Raw genomic sequence first — 22,226 nt, 5'->3', positions numbered from 1 at the left:
AGAGTAAAAGAGATGTAAGGATTATAAGACTCCCTCAGGGATAGTGGCGGAGCTGTAGAGAAATACTACAAGCTTTGTAGATCATTCTCGCAATCTCTTTCTCTCAGTGTGTAGTATTTGTACTAGTGTGTTGTATAGAGAGAGTGGAGAGAGCAGAGTTTAGAGGAGCGAGAGGATTCAGCGGCACAATCTAGAACTAAATGCGAGCCAAGAGTGGTGGAGGGGGGTGGCAGTTTCAGGAGCAAGGAGGCAGGGAGTCTATAGCTGGCCAGTTTGCTCTGAGAGTCTGTCGTGTTCACAGGATAGAACGAGAAGGATATTTAACATATTCCTTATTTTTCGGTTTTGGTCGTTATAGTTTTTCCAATTTTCTTTTATTTTTTCTCTCCCTTCTTCCATTTACTTTGGGAGTTTCTTCTGCTTTGGTTTTTCTTTTAATTTTTCTTTCTCTTCACTTTGGAAGGAAATCTTGAGGTTACCTACAGAAATAAGCAGCCTTTTGATGTGCCCGCTCAATATGCAGGTTAGTTTTTAAAACTTCCTCGCATAAAATTTTAAAATTAAAGTGAATAAACATGTTTAGTTTATAGATTATCTTCTGAAATTCTTTCAAACTTAATTTTTTTAAAAAAAAAAGGCTTCAAATAAGTAACTTTAAAGATATTTAGAAGTGAGCCCCGGGCGGGAAGCTGCAGCCGCGTGGTCCCTGGTCAGACGCGGTACGAGATGCGCGGATGTCTACAGGTGCTTCTCCTATAATTCAACTCCTCTTTATTACTTATTACCTAGTTTTTATTTTTAAATTTTTAATGGTGCAATTAATTAATAACATCAATGAAATTAAAGATGAATTACATCGTCTAAAAACTGAAGCACCCATTCATTCGACTTACTCTTTTTGCAGTTGTTGAAATGTATTTCGCTTGTAATTTAAAACTTAGAATGTGTACTAATTAAAACGCTAAATACTAAAATAAACAAAGTATTCACAAAAGTGTGTACTTATCGGACAACCGATTAACTGTATGGTTGCAATTTTACCTAGGTAATGGAAGTGTTATGAATGCTATGAAATTTAATGAGTAAAAAAAAGGTAAAGTAATCGCCTATTTTTTCAGGCGGAGCTTTACGTCCAACTACCAAATTAGGTGTCGTGGACGGAGGCGACTAGCAAACATACTTTACTGGAAATTTCTTTTATTAACCATTAAATACAATCCAAGGCCTAGACTAGTACCGCAATACATCTTAGCTTTGCGGGTCTTGCCTATAATCGCCTAACATACTTTACTATAAAAGTTCTCATATTAACCATTAAATAAAATCCAAGGCCTAGACTAGTACCGCAATACATCTTAGCTTTGCGGGTCTTGCCTATAACCGCCTAACATACTTTACTATAAAAGTTCTCATATTAACCATTAAATAAAATCCAAGGACCAGACTAGAACCGCAATACATCTTAGCTTTGCGGGTCTTGCCTATAACCGCCTAACATACTTTACTATAAAAGTTCTCATATTAATCATTAAATAAAATCCAAGGACCAGACTAGAACCGCAATACATCTTAGCTTTGCGGGTCTTGCCTATAACCGCCTAACATACTTTACTATAAAAGTTCTCATATTAACCATTAAATAAAATCCAAGGACCAGACTAGAACCGCAATACATCTTAGCTTTGCGGGTCTTGCCTATAACCGCCTAACATACTTTACTATAAAAGTTCTCATATTAACCATTAAATAAAATCCAAGGACCAGACTAGAACCGCAATACATCTTAGCTTTGCGGGTCTTGCCTATAACCGCCTAACATACTTTACTATAAAAGTTCTCATATTAACCATTAAATAAAATCCAAGGACCAGACTAGAACCGCAATACATCTTAGCTTTGCGGGTCTTGCCTATAACCGCCTAACATACTTTACTATAAAAGTTCTCATATTAACCATTAAATAAAATTCAAGGCCTAGTGACCGGAGAATCGAACCCAGTACCACAATACATATTATCTTCGTAGGTCTCGATTCATTTTGATTCTATGTATCACTAATTTTCCGCACTAATGGTACATTCATACATTGTTCTGAAATAGCACTCTAAATGGATGTTTAAACCCTTCTCTTTCTCTCTCTTCCAAGAATTTTCCTCAAATAAATTTTCTTGGAATCATGTTTCAAATGAAATATATAGATAACGAGTACATGAGCTTAAAGGGAAATTGTAGAAGCCATTTTTTTTTTTTTTTATTTTTAGAAAATCGTGAGGAAAATGATATATTCTGTTGAAATTATATTGCTGTCAAGATACAAAACTAACTTAGTTTAAAGTTTTCACGCTTCACTTTTTCTTACTACAGCAGGAGGAAGTTTGCAATCGTATGGTGGCAATGTGTGGAAATTGGGTTTTTTCCCGGGGAATGTTTGTTGTAAGGGCCGCTTAAGAAAAGCGGATTACCAATAGGATCTCTTTATTTTTCTTTCAGTTCCTGTAAATCGAACCACCACAACCATATTCAGACACCAATCTAGGATTTGAGGGAAACCAGAAATCCTTCGCTGAACGGATTTCCGTTTTCAGTTTCCCTCCCTCCCAAAAACGCTGCTAAAGTTTCCCTTTCAGCCTTATGTGCATTTAGATGATCTAGCTTGAAGTCCCCTCAATTATGATTATAAATCTATGGGAGCAAGTTTATGATCACGACAGTTCCTCACTCCGATTGTCGTGTCTTCTTTTTGAGGATCTGCAATAGCTTGTACCTCCTAATTGTTTTCTCTACTCTTGAGCATTACACTCTGTTAAAATCTATTTCTTTCCACTGCCTTATTCGGGATTGGTTAATGCTGCTTACCTAGGATCGCCCATAGATTTTGGATTATTTTTCTCTTCTTCTTGTTTCTAGTATCTAAATTATACATAGATCACTCATTACTTCGTAAATCTTTTCTCCAATTCTTTCTGAGAAGACGAGCTTATTTTTTCTCTTAATACTTCGTAAAGTTATCCATTTTTTTTTTTTTTTTTACTGGCATTTATGAACTTTACTCAAAATAAGATTTTGCTTGCTCGGACAAAGTAATCTCTGCCTAAAATCGCTCTCCTTCCTGTCTTGACGTTCTTTAGTTCTTTCTCTAAAGTTTCATTCAGTGTGAAGTAAGAACTTACTACTTATTAAATATTAATAAAGATAAAAGGGTTGCCAAAATTCCTAATTTGATGTCGGAAATCGCCTGCCACGTTTACTGAGTAGATTTCAGTTTTCAGCTATTTCAAGAAAAATGGAACGTTTCGTTGTAAACTACCTGCACTTTCCCAGTTTCAAGGAAATATACTTCCGCCTAGTGCGGTAAGTGTACGTCACGTGCGTGTTCCCACCGGATTTCATTGTTTAAATTCAACTTAATAGCGCGAATTTTCCCTGCTTAACCTTGAAACTTTTCATTATCATTTCTAATCAAAGAATTATGAGATTTTTTCCCTTCTTTTTTTCTCGTGTTAAAAGTTAATAAAAAATCACAGCATAAAACGCTGTGATTATCTTTAATTATTTCAACTACACTTTGAGAGCGTTTTTCTGGCCGGCGAGAATACCTGCACTTTACACTGCACGTTTATTGGGTAGCTACAAGTACCATAATTTATATTTTACAATTTTGCCAAACTATTCTTACCTGTAAGCTGAAGGGTCGCTTGCCCCTACCCGTCAGCCAGTAGTCAGATACTGTGGCGATAGGCTGAGTTGGGTGTCACAGGTCAGATACTTGGGGATGATCCTGGATGCGAAATTAAGCTTTGTGCCACATGTAAGGGATTTAAGAAGGAAGGCTAGTTCTTTTGTCGGACAGTTGAGATCGGTAACGAGGAAAGAATGGGGATTGAAAAGGAAGGTAGTGAGTACCTTATACCGTGGGGTTCTGGTCGCTCAGGTGACCTACTGTGCGTCGGTTTGGGCCCATCGGGTGGGGACCGCGATTGTGAGGATGCATCTTATGGCCGTGCAACGTTCTATTCTGTTGCTCATGGGGCGTTATAGCCGGACCACATCCACGGAGGCTTTGCAGGTGCTCACGGGATGCTTGCCATTGGACATGGAGGTGGTTAGGGCCGCGGTGAGATATGGTTTGCGAAGGGGCATAGAGGTGCGTGTCCCCATGTTAAGAGCCTTACGATTGTCGGTGGCTGATATAACCGAAGATTACCGGTTATGGTTTAGGGAAAGAATGTACGGCGAAGTGGAAGAGGAATTGAATCGGGAATGGAGGAATAGGTGGCGAGCGTCAACTAAGGGAAGAACAACCTTTAGTTTCGTCCCCGACGCTGCCGGAGGTAGGCGGCTGGTTTCCACTGAGATGCCATATGCAGTTGCACGATTGGTCACGGGACACGGTATGTTGCGCGCCAAAATGTTCGAAATGGGCTTAGCAACGGACCCATATTGCGCTTGTGGAGATCCAGAGACAGCGGAGCACATTATTATGGAATGTGATCTTTATAATGATTTGCGCTGTATTATGTGGCGGAGAGTGGGATTTCCGTTCTGCTTGGCTGGAGACGTTTTCCCCTTGTTACTGGAGAACGCGTCTGCGTATGTGGCTTTCCGCGAATTCGCGCAGGCGGCCTTTGAGAGGCGGATGACCACGGTGGTTGGTAGATGAAGTAGATCTGGTTGGTTGGTTGAGGGGTGTTGTTGGGAGTTTGATTTGGTGCGTATTTTTCGAGTTTGTGTTGGGTGTGTGCGAGTGTGTGTGTGATTTTATTTGTTTTATTTATTTGTAATTGTGTGATTGTTGTTGATGATTTGTTATTGTTGATGATTTGTTGTTGTTGTTGTTGTTGTTGTTGTTGTTGTTGTTGTTGTGTTGTTGTTGTTGAGATTCTCTGTGCCTGTTGGCTTTGTTGTTTGTTGGCCGGGACTTGTGAGTGTTGAGAGCTCATTTTGTGGTGTATACGTGGGGCGGGTATGAGCTAGCGCTCGGGGACCGCCCCTAAAAAAAAAAAAAAAAAAAAAAAAAAAAAAAAAAAAAAAAAAAAAAAAAAAAAAAAAAAAAAAAAAAAAAAAAAAAACCTGTAAGCTGAATAAGAAACTAAAATCTGCTCATAGAAGTCCCAACCACACACTGACCTCTGAGCTAATCATGATTATTAAAGTAAAGTAATCGCCTATTTTTTAAGGCGGGCCTTACGTCCCACTACCAAATTAGGGGTCGTGGACGAAGGCGACTAGCAAACATACTTTACTATAAAGTTCTGGTATTAAACATTAAATAAAATCTAAGGCCTAAGACCGGGGGAATCGAACACAGTACCGCAATACATCTTAGCTTTGCGGGTCTAGTCTATAACCGCCTAGCAAACATACTTTACTATAAAGTTCTCGTATTAAACATTAAATAAAATCCAAGGCCTAGACAGGGAATCAAACCCACTAAACCAACAATACATCTTAGCATTGCGGGACTAGCCTCTTAACCGCTCGGCTATCGTGGCGCCTTCATGATTATTATTATGGTTTTTTAAAATTTGGAATAGCTTCTGTTAGTTTATATGGGACGCAAAGGATAGGTTTGCTAGTCGCTTTCGACCACAACACTTAATTTAGTAACAGGTAATACAGACTTCACATCCCCTTGCTAGACTTTTTTTTCTTTTATGGACAAAAAATTCAGTGAAATTTCGAAGTCTTTTAGGAAAACGAGCCCTTATGTAGTATGGTTCTGCCACCTGTTTTAATTAATTGTTTTCTTTAACTTCCTTCCATTTTTAAAACTCAGTTAGCTCAGAATATTCCATTTTAATGATTAATTTTATCAATTTACATAAAGTTCATGTTTTTTAACTTCCCATTGTTAACATTTAAATGAAAAGTAAAAGAATGAATTTATCGTTTAAATAATGAAAATGAATTGAGAAAATTGAAAAGTTCTTATAACTAAACTCCAAAGTTAGATAGAATAACTTTCAAAAGAAAAAACCATAATGAAGCCAACTAACAGTGCCCCCTCTCCAACAACCCCGAGTTTTCCTCCTCCTCTTCCTACCCTCCTGGAAAAGAGTGTAAATGGACGCCAATGCGGTGTTATTCCTTTTTAATTAATTTAATTTTTTTAGGATCGTTAAATTTAAGAGCACGAATTTATTAGATCGAAAAATTATGATTTTATAAATCTACTATTTCCTCTTTGGACTATTAAGTTAATGGAGATAACCTCTCTTCATTCCTTTTTCTGTAGTACCTCCTCCTGTCTCTGGAAGCCAGGGATATTCACTTTACTTTAGTAACCTAATTACAGAATCAAAGTTTATCTGCATTAAGTTGGAAGTGATTGCAATTGGGGGAAATAATGGCAACCAACAAACGAGTTCATGATGTCAAGTTGATGAAAAATAAGTTATCCTACAGGTTTTATTTAATAATAATAATAGAAGTTCCAGAATTTCATGAAAAATTAGGGCATTAGATTAGCTTCTAGTAGGGAGGTCTTTAAGGTCTACGCCACCGCGACCCAGTGGATATATTGTGGCTCCCACTAATCTAGAGCTTGCCCTTATAAGACCCGTCCGTTTAATTGGGACTCTTAATTCTGGAGAGCGGCTCCTGGAAAAAGCTCACAGGCCTTGGTTTTTTCTTCCCCAGGAAGAACGTGTGCAGTGCCGTAAGTAGGACATTGAACTTTTGTTATGCCAGAATTGTCAGAAGACAGCCGTCACTTTCAATTTACCAACTTGGAAATAAGTACCTTGAAGCATGTATCTGAAATCACACGACTTTGTACCCAAACCGTGTCTCGGTGCTTGGACTTTAGAAGATTCTATTCTGTAGGATGCATCCAGCAAAATTGTGAGGAAGTTCTCATTAGAGAATTTAGGGCCTGCAACAAGTGAGAGTTTAAAAAGAGAGTTTGTTGCGCCCTTCAGCTGCTATGAATTGGGTGAGCGTATTAAGGAGAACGGAGATCCATGTGAAGAGTTCTAGCAGCATGTACTTCTTGGTTCTTCGTTGCAGACTTCACTTGTATTCATGGACTTGCCTTAGTTCCACTTTCGGGGTCGTCTTTTATTCTCTGAGAGAGATATTCCTATTTTTTTCCCCCACTCTTCATTCTATTTACAGTGAAGACCTTGCCACTAGCTAGTTTGCAAAAGATGGTAATGTGGAAGGGTTTACAGCTGGGTAAGTCCACATAATCAGCTGGCAGCTTTCAAAGGATCTTTTCAATTCTTTTTTTTTTTATTCTTACTATCAGCTGTTCAATCCGCTGCTCAGACTTTTTCTTCCTTTCTTACTCGATTAGAGGGACATAAAAAAAATAATCGATATTTGATGAAAACAATTTTTTTGAGGAATTAGAGAGAGTTGAACAGAATTTCAATGAAATTCACTCGACCATTTATGAATGCGAAAATTTGAACAGAGCAGATTTTCTAGACAAGTATCACAAATTCTCCATCACATTCCAGTCCCCATTACTGGAGATAACTAGCCTTGAAAAATTACCCTGCTGACACAATCATGCTGCCAACTTGTCATCCGCATTAACCCAGAGATAATCATGTAGTTTTCCACATCATGATTTACTCTGCTGATGATTTTTGGTTCGTTATGTGAATTTGCATATTTTTATCGTAGCATAAAAAATTGTAAACAATTTTACTTTCTCTTCTAGAGGGCTAGGAAAATATTGTGATGATGATAGTTTTTCACAATTTTCTCTGGAAAATTGAAGTTTTGAGGCCATCTGGGTTTGAAACAGGAGCTTTATTTTAAAAAAAACGTACTTCACATAATGTACGCCATCTCTCATTCAACAGAGATGCTGCAGTTCTTAATCAGAACTGGTATAACGCTCCCCCCTAGGGTGTTTCAAAAAATGACTTTTAAATTTTAAAGAGCGCCGGGCGGAAAATCAAAGTTCATTTAAAAACAAAAAGTTTCGTCCGTATTAGAGCGAAATCGATTAATATTTAGAGGTCGATACCGTTGATCAAAAAATGTTTGTTTTGCTTTTTTTTTATATAAAAAATCTTTACTAAATGTTTTGTATCTTTAGCAAATTATTAGCAAAACATTTAATTGTACAAAGTTTATTAATTTGCTATAAAGCCAATGCAGTTGGAATCATTTTGATGGCCTTTTTATTTTCAAAGTTATGGAATAATTAAAGAAGCTGTATTTAAAAAAATATATATTAAGAGAAATATACATTTTTGAAAAATTTCTATTAATTAACGTTAAAATCACTTCATTTTTTATGTGTTTCGTACAGAATTTAAAAATACAAATAATTTTGGTTACTGAAACGTCTAAATTAGGGAATATTTTGAATTTATTGTTATAATTTGAAATTGATTGATTGACAGTAAATTAAACAGGGAAAGGATTAGCTATGCGGTTAGCATACTGGACTCCCACGCGGAGGTCCCGGGTTCGAATCCAGCAGCTGACCCTTAGATTTTCTCTTCCTAGGAGCTTCTTACAGCTCACTGTCCGGTGATGGACAGTGTTGTCTGTAACGAGAGAACACTGTCCGGAGGCCGGCAGTGCATTGGAAAAAGCTCCGGGCGCTAATAACCTCAGCTGTTGATGCGCAAAAAAAAAAAAAAAAAATTAATTTCAAATTAATTTCGAATGAAACTAATTGTAGTCGTGTAACTTTTACAAACGGTCCTTAACGAAAACTTACAGTTTAAAAGGTTAAGTATAAGGGTTGATTAAACGACAAAAGGTACCCAAAATAATAATACTTAGCTCCCCTCCGTAAAGTCCGCTATAAGTGTGCCGGAGTAACGAGATATTAGTTGCGTCTACTTCTAAGACAGGCTTGGTTTTCACTTAATTCTGTAATTGTTCTTAAGATAATAAATTTTTCTCCTACTGGTTGCCATTAAACGTTACTTTCTCATGAATTTAGTAATCATTTGGAAGAATAATTGATTATTAATTGTATATTTAAATGAAGAGACTATTATCGATAGATTCAATACAATTGTCGATATTTATGTGACCAGTTAACACTTTAACACTCTACAGACAAGCCAAAATAATGTCGTGTGCTAAATTCAATTATGTAGTTTACAATGTACTCGGGCTTAACACGGGCAGCCATTAATGTTGCAGCTTACGCCTGGCTGTATACCTGAATGTAACGACAGCTTATTGTAATTTCATTGTTCTCTTCTTCTCCATTGTATCCATGGTAACCGTAAATCTCCCTCCAGTTCTAGTAACAGTTCCATCCCTTTTTCTAGGGAAATTGATTCATACTCTTAGCGGACACAAATGTCTGTCATTATTAAATTGGTTTTTCAAATAGTGGAACGATCTTTTTTCTAGTAAAAGGAAGCGCTGCAGTCGTGCCAAATTTTAAACAGGCTGAACCAGTAAGTATTGTCCATAGGCCTACTGTGTATAGTACATCTAAAGTGGAGTTCAATGACGTATTGGCCAACTTCAATGAATTAAAAAACTTGATAAACTAACACTGTTGAGTACTCGTGAACACGTTTTCTGGTAAAACAAACGTAATTTCTCATACGAAGATAAAAGGAATCCTGGAAAATGATATACCGTTTGAAAGCCCATTAAACAAGGAAACTAATGAGTTTTTCTTAAAAAATTTCGATTACTTTTATTTTTTCAGCATTCGGAGGGTGATTAGAGAATAACATGCTTCAAAATGGAATCAATTTTTAGCAAATTTATCTGTCTTTCTAACAGTGTCATCAGAATCGAATTCGGACTAAAACTTTCTGAGTAATAACATTTTTATTGGAAAAAAGTAATGATTTTAGAAAAAAAACTTAAAAGTGACGTCACTCAAGAACAGAGGTAAATATGAAGTTGGCCAATACGTCATTGAACTACACTTTAGATGTACTACACACAGAAGGCCTATGGACAATACTTACTGGTTCACCCTGTATAAGTAACCATGGCTACCACGCAAATAAGCACGGCCAGTTGTCATTCGGAACTCTTAATCGGAAAATTTTGCCACCCCATTGCACATAGTATATCCTGGTAGGAATCCTGAGGTTTTCCAAAAATTATTGTTTCCGTTTTACCCCTTATTTCCTTCTTCTTTGTTTTGGGGCTCAGATGCTCTTAAGCGGCCAATGCTGGTCTGAGTCAAGTTATTCTGGTCACTTTATTTGACTAGCTGAGGAGGTTGAACAGGATGGGGACTTGTCCAAGTAACTTGTCACTGGGATAACAAGTTTCATACTTGGCAGGGTTTACAATGTTTTGAAAGTTAAAGGGATCGTCCCGTGCTTCTCCAAGTACAGTCCAAAAAAGACCCATTTCTCTAGATCTCTCCAAACGCAGATAGCAGGCTCTGAATACTAGTTCCTGTTACCTCTGCGAGACACCATCTTAGTCCTGCAAGAAAGGGAGTAATTCTCGCCTCAAGTATCCTCAAAACTACACTCTGACGGATTTCAAATAAACTGCATTTAAATCCATCTCATATCAAAGGAAATGCAGTTAATTATTATTCACTTCCTGTTATTACTATACTGGTCTTCGATATAAATTTCTTTCCTCTAGTTATTACCGTCCTCGAAAACAATACCCATTGATCCAGATCCTTCGAAAACAAATGAATTTAAAAGGAAAGTCTTATTTCCTTTAGATTTTTTCCGGACAGATGTTCTGCCTTTGTATTGTAAAAGCATTACTGGAGAATAGTCTCTACGAGTAGCCATGTTGGCAACAGTGGGTACCAATTCCGGGAAAGAGAGAGATAGAGATAGTAAAGCTTTACAATTCACCCCCATCTCGACATCCGAATACAGCATCCTCTAATTGCGACAGCTCCCCCCTTAGTTTTATCTACGGCTCTTAGTTCTACTAAAAAGAATTGATTCATTCTGATCTGCTGTTCTGGCCAGTTCTGAAGGAATTTCTCTTTCTGCTACAGCAAAAAGGATGTTTTGTTTTTGTTTTCAGCAGCAGCCTTTACTATTAGGCCTTTATTGCTTTCTTTCACTTCCGTTTTGGCGAAAAAATGGTCGCCATAATTTCCCACTTTTTGGCCATTGAGGGCAGTAGTTATTTGAAAGTCATTGAGTGTGAAACCTGATTACCTTGAGGAGGACTTGAAAATTTAAATATTTTTTAAAAAGTAAACTTGTCCTGACTTCATGATAGCCCATGCTGTCACAATCTTCTTCAAAGGTCTCCCTCCTCTACTTCGCTTACCGTCAAATCATCTCGTCTCCCTCAGCCATCTTAGCCCTCGTTTGCTGTTAAAAGCTTTCCCTTCTCAAAGCTTCACATGTCCTTATTAAACATAGTCTCTCTCCCTAATTTCTCATAACGTTCAGCCACTTCTTGGTTAGATCTTACCCTAAAGCCTTCTTCTGTCCTTCCAAGGCTTTATATGATTTTTTAGGATTTCTCTTCCTACCAGCATAACCTTTGCTCATCATTGTAAGCTGTAGCGAAACTCGTCTGAGTATATATCTTTAAATAACTGCTTGGGACACATCCCATCTTTTAAACATCTTCTGAACAGTAAGGTAATTATTTCCAGTAGCAAGTTACGTCACTAAAAAGTATCAATTTTGAATTCACTACGACTTAAGTTCGTGATTAGTAGTAAGAAGTAATAGCCTATTTTTTTAAGGCGGGCTTTACGTCCAACTACCAAATTAGATGTAGTGGACGGAGGCAACTAACAAATATACTTTACTGTAAATTTCTTTCATTAACTATTAAATAAAATCTAAGGCCTAAAACCGGGGGAATCGAACACAGTACCGCAATACATCTTAGCTTTGCGGGTCTAGTCTATAACCGCCTAACAAACATGCTTTGCTATAAATTTCTCATATTAACCATTAAATAAAATCCAAGGGCTAGACTAGTACCGCAATACATCTTAGCTTTGCGGGTCTAGCCTATAACCGCCTAACAAACATACTTCACTGTAAATTTCTTTTATTAACCATTAAATAAAATCCAAGGCCTAGACTAGTACCGCAATACATCTTAGCTTTGCGGGTCTAGCCTGTAACCGACTAACAAACATACTTTACTGTAAATTTCTCATATTAACCATTAAATAAAATCTAAGGCCTAAGATAGAGGGAATCGAACCCACTAAACCAACAATACATCTTAGCATTGCGGGTCTAGTATCTTAACCGCCTAGCAAACATACTTTACTGTAAATTTCTTTTTTCTGCAATCATGTAGGAATGTTCTCATTACTCAATTAAAATCAGCTGTGTAATGCCCAACTTTATCTCACTAGTGGGGAAAAATTCCATTAGTGTCACTTTCCTCACTAGTGAGTGAACAAACTTTATTGTGCTTCCTTGATATAAGAAGTTTTGTTATTAAATATTTTCTGTAAAACTTTAATAAGCTTATTTAACGCAACTAAATAATTAAAAAACGAATATTAAAAAATAAAATAAAAATTGAAAGGAATATAGAAATAAAAATATTTTAATAAATAATTAGATATTTTTAATTATAACAGTTAAAAAGGTTACAGTGTTACCTTATAGAAATTTAAAATGGATTCTAGTGATTCCTGTTTAGTTTTTTTTTTTTTTAGTTAATAACCCTAATGGTTGCAGAAAAAATATAATATTTAACTCGAGTGTAAAGTATATTCTCCTCACTCGGCAATTTGCACTTGCACTCGCCTCGCTTCGCTCGCTGGTTGCGTGCAAAACCTGCCTCGTGTGAGGAAAAGTACTACTTTCCACACTTGTTAAATAAATAACTATTATTAACCATTAAATAAAATCCAAGGGCTAGATTAGTACCGCAATACATCTTAGCTTAGCGGGTCTAGCCTATAACCGCTCGGCTACCAAGGCGTCTTCGTGATTCTTAAAATGCTATCATCATATGAGAGTCTAATTTAGGAAATTAGGCGCAAACAAAAAAGAAAAAAGAAAGAAAAGACCCGACCATTACTAATTTCTTCATTTCTACCGAGCTGTAGAAAACAGATATCTAGTTGGTAATCAGCTGTAAATTAGCATAAAATTATATAACACGGTATAACACCTGTCCTAATTCACACAATGCTTTCTAGATATTAAACAGAGAGAACTTGTTCACAGTAAAGTGGTTTTAAACAAGTCAAATGAAATCTCTTTCATATACTCTTGGCAAACACTGTCCCAGACAATGGGAAACGACCACAGCAACATCACGATACAAAATTTTAATATACCTATGTTACGTATACAACACCACATTTCGTACAAAATGGCGGGCGGAATCGTGCGCTACGTAAACCATACGCACGCGCACATAACCATTGTGCGGTCTTGTCTCGATTGTTGTGGTGGTGGCTTTGTTATTATAATATATATTAATCAGCTGGTTTAAATAAATTTACCAACTAGGGACTCTAGAATTAATGGAAAACCGCTCTGAACCAGAGTGTAAAAACCGCAAGCTGTTGGCCAACTGGACAGCTTTAGCGCTAAATACATTATAATTTAAGCATGATTTCCTGCACCTACAGGAAGTGCTCGTGGTGTGAGACTCCAGTATGGATTTCTCTCACTTTAGCCCTGGTAGTTGTTGGTGCTGGTTACTTAAACCCGTTTTGAAGGGGATAAAAGAGAGTGGAGGTGAATGAATTAGGGAGTTAAAAATACTCCCGTAAATCACTGCTTGAATTATATAATCCCTAATAATTATATATATACTACCAAACTAATGTACACACCGAGGGATTCCAAGAGAAATTAGTCTTAGAGGTTGTAAAGATGATGAAGATTAATGAGTTGTGGAAGTTTTCTTTTGTTAGGGGCGGCGCTTAGTCCAGGCTGCTTAGTTTCCGCTGGAATTTCTTGAACTGTATCAAATCTGCTCTTCCTACAGAACTTCATTTTCAAGTTGGCCTGGAGAAAGAAGTCTGGCGAGAGAGAGAGATGAGTGTGGGGAACAATTGTCATCTTGGTTCTTAGTCGAACATTGCTAGTAACCGTTATGCGGTCTACGTTTTCATGGTAGAGTATCTGGTGCTACAAAAGCCACTTTTATCTGCATCTATTATCCTTATGGCCTCCTTTAAACTTGGAAAATCTTGATGGCAGTGTCCGTTGATGTCTTCGCAAGAAGGGCGAACTCTTCTACACGAACAATTTATTGTTCACTTGAAAAAACAAGAAGAAATGGAGACTTTAACAACCTCAACACCTTCCAAGGTGCATTTCCAAACGTTAAGATTGTGAGCCCGCTCTGTGAGAAGGCGGAACAAGGAAGATGAAGCCGATTGGGTGATGTCACAGCCAATAAGCGTTCAATTTGCACAACATTGACGAAACTAAATTTTCCATATATTTCTGACAGGAAATTCAAGTATTGTTGAAAAGTGAGAGTCACGTTGGGCGAATAAAATAAACACGTTAAGCTTCTGCTGAATTGGTACTGGAGGCAGTATAAAAATCAAGTTAAGTTTCAGAGATTTGACACGATTGCAGTGCTTCCTATCGATAACGTTGCCAACTTTCAAAAAATAAAAAACAGTAGAGCCAACTCATAATTAGAAAATAACTACTAGGCATTCTACTTCCGCCTTTAACGTTTTTTTGGCTCGTTTAGTTACTGTTTTACGGGTAAAGGTTAACGTACTCTCCGTTCTGCCGACGCTATTGAACAAGATATTTATCAGCTGATTTGTAACCATAGTAAGTTTACAGTTCTACCAACTAAAGGAAGGTTAAGAGTGTAGTGGTGTTGTTCAGATTGGTGTTGTCAGGTGATTGATTCATCTGTAGCGTGTACGACGGTAAGAACTATTACTGTTACATCGCATAGATTAGTTGGTTTAAGGGTGCATGGAAACATCTACCAGAAGCCTGCTAAATTAATCTACGTCATTAGAAGGCGGTAGATTTTGTTTCTTCCCTTTTATTACGTATTAATTTTTTTTTTTTACTCTTGTCTTACTTCTACAAAGAGGAAGTTCAGCGATCGTAACCAAATTTTCTAAAGTGAATAAAACAGTTTTGGGATACTCTTAATTCGAAAAAATGTTTTTTCCAGGTGTTCGTTGTTTGAAGTAAGTTTGTGTGTTAGGACCTTTACAGGAAGAGGAAGTTCTGTCAGTGTTCACGTAAGATTGTTTTTGTTGGTTAACGTCGTATTTGTGCTACTCTGCAACTAAATTAGATTGTTGAATCATATCCACATTTCCTTCATTGTTTGGTTGCAATCACTCAGCTTCTCTGGGAAGTTCTTGGAAGAAGAGCCGGAAGTAAGAGATTAAACACAGTTTCCCGCTCCAATGGACTCACAAGTTATTCCCGAGAATACGCCTGCAAAATTATTTCCTATTTAAAACTGAACTGGAACGATTCATCGTATATTTACCCTCTCTACCAACCGGAAGTGAAACTTTGCTGAATACGAATTAAATTTGCGCGTAAAGTTTTAAATTAAATCGAAACCTTTTGACCGGAAGTGCCTCTTTAATTTGTAGATTCTTTTGCTTTTTGTTTTGCAACACTTCCTGTGACGTTCATTAAACACCCCCTTTGAAAGCATGTAGATCTATCACATTCATTTGGAAACATTTTTATGGTGAACTTTAAAGTGGGGAGCTTTGAAGAAATGATGAAGTTAAGTTCTTTTCTAACTTCTTGAAAACGTTTTTAAGAGTTTTTTTTTTTTTTTTTTTTTTTTTTAAATTGACCAGGCCAGTGGTTCTTAACCTTATCATAGACGCGGAACACAATTATATGTATATATTTTTCTCACGGGACACTAACATCCCTTTACATCATCTACCATTTTAGGTCTGTGCACAAAATAACAATAGTTTATAATTGAGAAAAACAAAGTGTATAAGAGAACAAAATTCCATATCAATACGTGGTTCACAGTGGGAGATACAGAACGGCCATAATTTTACAGAATTTCATGACCCAAAAAAGTTTCAACCTTTTATATCTGTGGTTCTTAACCTTATCATAGACGCGGAACACAATTATATGTATATATTTTTCTCACGGGACACTAACATCCCTTTACATCATCTACCATTTTAGGTCTGTGCACAAAATAACAATAGTTTATAATTGAGAAAAACAAAGTGTATAAGAGAACAAAATTCCATATCAATACGTGGTTCACAGTGGGAGATACAGAACGGCCATAATTTTACAGAATTTCATGACCCAAAAAAGTTTCAACCTTTTATATCTGTGGTTCTTAACCTTATCATAGACGCGGAACACAATTATATGTATATATTTTTCTCACGGGACACTAACATCCCTTTACATCATCTACCATTTTAGGTCTGTGCACAAAATAACAATAGTTTATAATTGAGAAAAACAAAGTGTATAAGAGAACAAAATTCCATATCAATACGTGGTTCACAGTGGGAGATACAGAACGGCCATAATTTTACAGAATTTCATGACCCAAAAAAGTTTCAACCTTTTATATCTGTGGTTCTTAACCTTATCATAGACGCGGAACACAATTATATGTATATATTTTTCTCACGGGACACTAACATCCCTTTACATCATCTACCATTTTAGGTCTGTGCACAAAATAACAATAGTTTATAATTGAGAAAAACAAAGTGTATAAGAGAACAAAATTCCATATCAATACGTGGTTCACAGTGGGAGATACAGAACGGCCATAATTTTACAGAATTTCATGACCCAAAAAAGTTTCAACCTTTTATATCTGTGGTTCTTAACCTTATCATAGACGCGGAACACAATTATATGTATATATTTTTCTCACGGGACACTAACATCCCTTTACATCATCTACCATTTTAGGTCTGTGCACAAAATAACAATAGTTTATAATTGAGAAAAACAAAGTGTATAAGAGAACAAAATTCCATATCAATACGTGGTTCACAGTGGGAGATACAGAACGGCCATAATTTTACAGAATTTCATGACCCAAAAAAGTTTCAACCTTTTATATCTGTGGTTCTTAACCTTATCATAGACGCGGAACACAATTATATGTATATATTTTTCTCACGGGACACTAACATCCCTTTACATCATCTACCATTTTAGGTCTGTGCACAAAATAACAATAGTTTATAATTGAGAAAAACAAAGTGTATAAGAGAACAAAATTCCATATCAATACGTGGTTCACAGTGGGAGATACAGAACGGCCATAATTTTACAGAATTTCATGACCCAAAAAAGTTTCAACCTTTTATATCTGTGGTTCTTAACCTTATCATAGACGCGGAACACAATTATATGTATATATTTTTCTCACGGGACACTAACATCCCTTTACATCATCTACCATTTTAGGTCTGTGCACAAAATAACAATAGTTTATAATTGAGAAAAACAAAGTGTATAAGAGAACAAAATTCCATATCAATACGTGGTTCACAGTGGGAGATACAGAACGGCCATAATTTTACAGAATTTCATGACCCAAAAAAGTTTCAACCTTTTATATCTGTGGTTCTTAACCTTATCATAGACGCGGAACACAATTATATGTATATATTTTTCTCACGGGACACTAACATCCCTTTACATCATCTACCATTTTAGGTCTGTGCACAAAATAACAATAGTTTATAATTGAGAAAAACAAAGTGTATAAGAGAACAAAATTCCATATCAATACGTGGTTCACAGTGAATGATATAGAACGGCCATAATTTTACAGAATTTCATGACCCAAAAAAGTTTCAACCTTTTATATCTGTGGTTCTTAACCTTATCATAGACGCGGAACACAATTATATGTATATATTTTTCTCACGGGACACTAACATCCCTTTACATCATCTACCATTTTAGGTCTGTGCACAAAATAACAATAGTTTATAATTGAGAAAAACAAAGTGTATAAGAGAACAAAATTCCATATCAATACGTGGTTCACAGTGGGAGATATAGAACGGCCATAATTTTACAGAATTTCATGACCCAAAAAAGTTTCAACCTTTTATATCTGTGGTTCTTAACCTTATCATAGACGCGGAACACAATTATATGTATATATTTTTCTCACGGGACACTAACATCCCTTTACATCATCTACCATTTTAGGTCTGTGCACAAAATAACAATAGTTTATAATTGAGAAAAACAAAGTGTATAAGAGAACAAAATTCCATATCAATACGTGGTTCACAGTGGGAGATACAGAACGGCCATAATTTTACAGAATTTCATGACCCAAAAAAGTTTCAACCTTTTATATCTGTGGTTCTTAACCTTATCATAGACGCGGAACACAATTATATGTATATATTTTTCTCACGGGACACTAACATCCCTTTACATCATCTACCATTTTAGGTCTGTGCACAAAATAACAATAGTTTATAATTGAGAAAAACAAAGTGTATAAGAGAACAAAATTCCATATCAATACGTGGTTCACAGTGGGAGATACAGAACGGCCATAATTTTACAGAATTTCATGACCCAAAAAAGTTTCAACCTTTTATATCTGTGGTTCTTAACCTTATCATAGACGCGGAACACAATTATATGTATATATTTTTCTCACGGGACACTAACATCCCTTTACATCATCTACCATTTTAGGTCTGTGCACAAAATAACAATAGTTTATAATTGAGAAAAACAAAGTGTATAAGAGAACAAAATTCCATATCAATACGTGGTTCACAGTGGGAGATACAGAACGGCCATAATTTTACAGAATTTCATGACCCAAAAAAGTTTCAACCTTTTATATCTGTGGTTCTTAACCTTATCATAGACGCGGAACACAATTATATGTATATATTTTTCTCACGGGACACTAACATCCCTTTACATCATCTACCATTTTAGGTCTGTGCACAAAATAACAATAGTTTATAATTGAGAAAAACAAAGTGTATAAGAGAACAAAATTCCATATCAATACGTGGTTCACAGTGGGAGATACAGAACGGCCATAATTTTACAGAATTTCATGACCCAAAAAAGTTTCAACCTTTTATATCTGTGGTTCTTAACCTTATCATAGACGCGGAACACAATTATATGTATATATTTTTCTCACGGGACACTAACATCCCTTTACATCATCTACCATTTTAGGTCTGTGCACAAAATAACAATAGTTTATAATTGAGAAAAACAAAGTGTATAAGAGAACAAAATTCCATATCAATACGTGGTTCACAGTGAATGATATAGAACGGCCATAATTTTACAGAATTTCATGACCCAAAAAAGTTTCAACCTTTTATATCTGTGGTTCTTAACCTTATCATAGACGCGGAACACAATTATATGTATATATTTTTCTCACGGGACACTAACATCCCTTTACATCATCTACCATTTTAGGTCTGTGCACAAAATAACAATAGTTTATAATTGAGAAAAACAAAGTGTATAAGAGAACAAAATTCCATATCAATACGTGGTTCACAGTGGGAGATACAGAACGGCCATAATTTTACAGAATTTCATGACCCAAAAAAGTTTCAACCTTTTATATCTGTGGTTCTTAACCTTATCATAGACGCGGAACACAATTATATGTATATATTTTTCTCACGGGACACTAACATCCCTTTACATCATCTACCATTTTAGGTCTGTGCACAAAATAACAATAGTTTATAATTGAGAAAAACAAAGTGTATAAGAGAACAAAATTCCATATCAATACGTGGTTCACAGTGGGAGATATAGAACGGCCATAATTTTACAGAATTTCATGACCCAAAAAAGTTTCAACCTTTTATATCTGTGGTTCTTAACCTTATCATAGACGCGGAACACAATTATATGTATATATTTTTCTCACGGGACACTAACATCCCTTTACATCATCTACCATTTTAGGTCTGTGCACAAAATAACAATAGTTTATAATTGAGAAAAACAAAGTGTATAAGAGAACAAAATTCCATATCAATACGTGGTTCACAGTGGGAGATACAGAACGGCCATAATTTTACAGAATTTCATGACCCAAAAAAGTTTCAACCTTTTATATCTGTGGTTCTTAACCTTTTCATAGACGCGGAACACAATTATATGTATATATTTTTCTCACGGGACACTAACATCCCTTTACATCATCTACCATTTTAGGTCTGTGCACAAAATAACAATAGTTTATAATTGAGAAAAACAAAGTGTATAAGAGAACAAAATTCCATATCAATACGTGGTTCACAGTGGGAGATACAGAACGGCCATAATTTTACAGAATTTCATGACCCAAAAAAGTTTCAACCTTTTATATCTGTGGTTCTTAACCTTATCATAGACGCGGAACACAATTATATGTATATATTTTTCTCACGGGACACTAACATCCCTTTACATCATCTACCATTTTAGGTCTGTGCACAAAATAACAATAGTTTATAATTGAGAAAAACAAAGTGTATAAGAGAACAAAATTCCATATCAATACGTGGTTCACAGTGGAAGATACAGAACGGCCATAATTTTACAGAATTTCATGACCCAAAAAAGTTTCAACCTTTTATATCTGTGGTTCTTAACCTTATCATAGACGCGGAACACAATTATATGTATATATTTTTCTCACGGGACACTAACATCCCTTTACATCATCTACCATTTTAGGTCTGTGCACAAAATAACAATAGTTTATAATTGAGAAAAACAAAGTGTATAAGAGAACAAAATTCCATATCAATACGTGGTTCACAGTGGGAGATACAGAACGGCCATAATTTTACAGAATTTCATGACCCAAAAAAGTTTCAACCTTTTATATCTGTGGTTCTTAACCTTATCATAGACGCGGAACACAATTATATGTATATATTTTTCTCACGGGACACTAACATCCCTTTACATCATCTACCATTTTAGGTCTGTGCACAAAATAACAATAGTTTATAATTGAGAAAAACAAAGTGTATAAGAGAACAAAATTCGCATATCAATACGTGGTTCACAGTGGGAGATATAGAACGGCCATAATTTTACAGAATTTCATGACCCAAAAAAGTTTCAACCTTTTATATCTGTGGTTCTTAACCTTATCATAGACGCGGAACACAATTATATGTATATATTTTTCTCACGGGACACTAACATCCCTTTACATCATCTACCATTTTAGGTCTGTGCACAAAATAACAATAGTTTATAATTGAGAAAAACAAAGTGTATAAGAGAACAAAATTCCATATCAATACGTGGTTCACAGTGGGAGATACAGAACGGCCATAATTTTACAGAATTTCATGACCCAAAAAAGTTTCAACCTTTTATATCTGTGGTTCTTAACCTTATCATAGACGCGGAACACAATTATATGTATATATTTTTCTCACGGGACACTAACATCCCTTTACATCATCTACCATTTTAGGTCTGTGCACAAAATAACAATAGTTTATAATTGAGAAAAACAAAGTGTATAAGAGAACAAAATTCCATATCAATACGTGGTTCACAGTGGGAGATACAGAACGGCCATAATTTTACAGAATTTCATGACCCAAAAAAGTTTCAACCTTTTATATCTGTGGTTCTTAACCTTATCATAGACGCGGAACACAATTATATGTATATATTTTTCTCACGGGACACTAACATCCCTTTACATCATCTACCATTTTAGGTCTGTGCACAAAATAACAATAGTTTATAATTGAGAAAAACAAAGTGTATAAGAGAACAAAATTCCATATCAATACGTGGTTCACAGTGGGAGATACAGAACGGCCATAATTTTACAGAATTTCATGACCCAAAAAAGTTTCAACCTTTTATATCTGTGGTTCTTAACCTTATCATAGACGCGGAACACAATTATATGTATATATTTTTCTCACGGGACACTAACATCCCTTTACATCATCTACCATTTTAGGTCTGTGCACAAAATAACAATAGTTTATAATTGAGAAAAACAAAGTGTATAAGAGAACAAAATTCCATATCAATACGTGGTTCACAGTGGGAGATACAGAACGGCCATAATTTTACAGAATTTCATGACCCAAAAAAGTTTCAACCTTTTATATCTGTGGTTCTTAATCTTATCATAGACGCGGAACACAATTATATGTATATATTTTTCTCACGGGACACTAACATCCCTTTACATCATCTACCATTTTAGGTCTGTGCACAAAATAACAATAGTTTATAATTGAGAAAAACAAAGTGTATAAGAGAACAAAATTCCATATCAATACGTGGTTCACAGTGGGAGATACAGAACGGCCATAATTTTACAGAATTTCATGACCCAAAAAAGTTTCAACC

General features: G+C 35.8%; 1 protein-coding gene across 3 annotated transcripts in view; it reads left to right on the top strand.

Annotated features, from left to right (window-relative positions):
- The first annotated feature begins 267 nt into the window (after positions 1-267).
- The window catches only part of LOC141456439 (inactive dipeptidyl peptidase 10), a 134,718-nt gene continuing 112,759 nt past the window's right edge, over positions 268-22,226 (top strand). For all 3 annotated transcript variants that reach the window (XM_074132441.1, XM_074132442.1, XM_074132440.1), the window contains exon 1: positions 268-523. The gene's annotated coding sequence lies outside the window, so the exon portion shown is untranslated. The remainder of the gene's footprint in view (positions 524-22,226) is intronic.

The sequence above is a fragment of the Rhodnius prolixus genome, unplaced genomic scaffold (genome assembly GCF_049639745.1).
Source record: "Rhodnius prolixus isolate KJV_2025 unplaced genomic scaffold, Rpr scaffold_4, whole genome shotgun sequence".
Classification (NCBI taxonomy): domain Eukaryota; kingdom Metazoa; phylum Arthropoda; class Insecta; order Hemiptera; family Reduviidae; genus Rhodnius; species Rhodnius prolixus.
This window is presented reverse-complemented; position numbering and strand designations above follow the sequence as displayed.